The 1,401-nt window shown below is 40.1% G+C and overlaps 1 pseudogene; it reads left to right on the top strand.

The window, feature by feature from the left end:
* Nucleotides 1-795: 795 nt before the first annotated feature.
* On the top strand, nucleotides 796-913 carry LOC129076810 (uncharacterized; annotated as a pseudogene).
* Nucleotides 914-1,401: the final 488 nt, after the last annotated feature.

Genomic DNA, 1,401 nt, shown 5'->3' with positions numbered 1-1,401 from the left:
TAGCAGAACCTGATAGCCCTAGAAATGGGAGGGGCCAGACAGCCAGGAGTGGCAGTGGTCATTCCAGAGCCCAGCTGGGGACCAGGAGTAAGTACCCCACTTTCTTTCCCCTCCCACTCTTTGAGCTCTTGTTATCACCTCCCACTGGCTGCTTCTATCCCAGGGGCAGAAAGTGAAGGATATCTGATGATTTAATCTGTGGAGGTTATTACCTCCACAGGGCACAGAGCAGTGAAGAGTGTGACACAGAACCAGAACCAATCTTGATCCCATATACAGTGGAAAACCCAGTTTGTCTAGTAGTTTTTAGGGGATTTTTTGCTCGAAGCAGGAAAAGAGACCCAGGAGAAAATAGGTTATACTTCTGTAACAAAACCCTCTACATCTTAACAGTGGCTTAACCTAACAAACATTTATTGCTGCCATGCATGTTGCTGAGGTCTCTGCTCCATATGGTCACCCAGGGGCCCAAGCTAATGGTGCTCTGCCTTCTGATAAATTCTCAGGAGAACATGAAGCCTTCTCAGGGCCAAGGGTAGAAGAACTGCATGTGTGCTTTTCATAGCTTCATTGTGAAAGTGATGACCAGCATCTCCACTCATATTTTATTGGTCACCTCTTATTTTCTAATGTTAATTCTCTACCCTACTTGAGATCTGTCCTCTCTCTTTTGAATTTCTCCCTTCTCTCATTAGGTGATTCAACACTAAACTTCTGTTTATTTATTATTCGTAAAATTTTAGTTACCTCTTGTTTTCTTGTGCTAGACTAACCTGGCTTTATTTAGAATGTCTCATTGCTTCTCGGCCTTTTGGCTAAGATCAAGTATAGTATTTAGAGTGTCTCACTCCGTAAGCCAAAATACCTATAAAGTATGTTCTTTTTTTAAAATCATTTTTTATTTTTATTCTATGACATTTGTCCCAATTTTACCCCTTTTGTCCTCCTCCACCCAACCTACCCCCTGCTCCCATAGTCAATTTCCACACTATTACCCTTGTCCATGGGTCATTCATATATGTTCTTATGAAAAGATAGGTCAGTTATCTTCTTGAGAGGAATTTTGAGGTCAACTTTTAAAGAAACTAATTTTTTTCCTTTATATACAATTTATCCACTTAAAAAGTGACAACATTGAGAATCAGGGAAGGGGAGTGACTTACCCATGGTCACATAGGATTTGACTCTGATTTCCTCTCTATGTTCATATCTATTTCCTTCATCCTATATCACCTCACTATCTGTATTCTCTTCCCTTAATAGCCTCTGCCTGGTTTTCCTTTAATCTTGTGCAGTTCAACTCTGCATGTAAAGAAGCCAACACCTCGGTGAGAATCATTAATTTTAAGAAGCTTTTATTTCAGTGACTCCAAAGATAATTTCTAAAAATAGATGCATTGC

This window comes from Pteronotus mesoamericanus, unplaced genomic scaffold, assembly GCF_021234165.1.
Source record: "Pteronotus mesoamericanus isolate MK-2021 breed Mesoamerican mustached bat unplaced genomic scaffold, CSHL_Meso_final contig_64, whole genome shotgun sequence".
NCBI lineage: Eukaryota > Metazoa > Chordata > Mammalia > Chiroptera > Mormoopidae > Pteronotus > Pteronotus mesoamericanus.
This window is presented reverse-complemented; position numbering and strand designations above follow the sequence as displayed.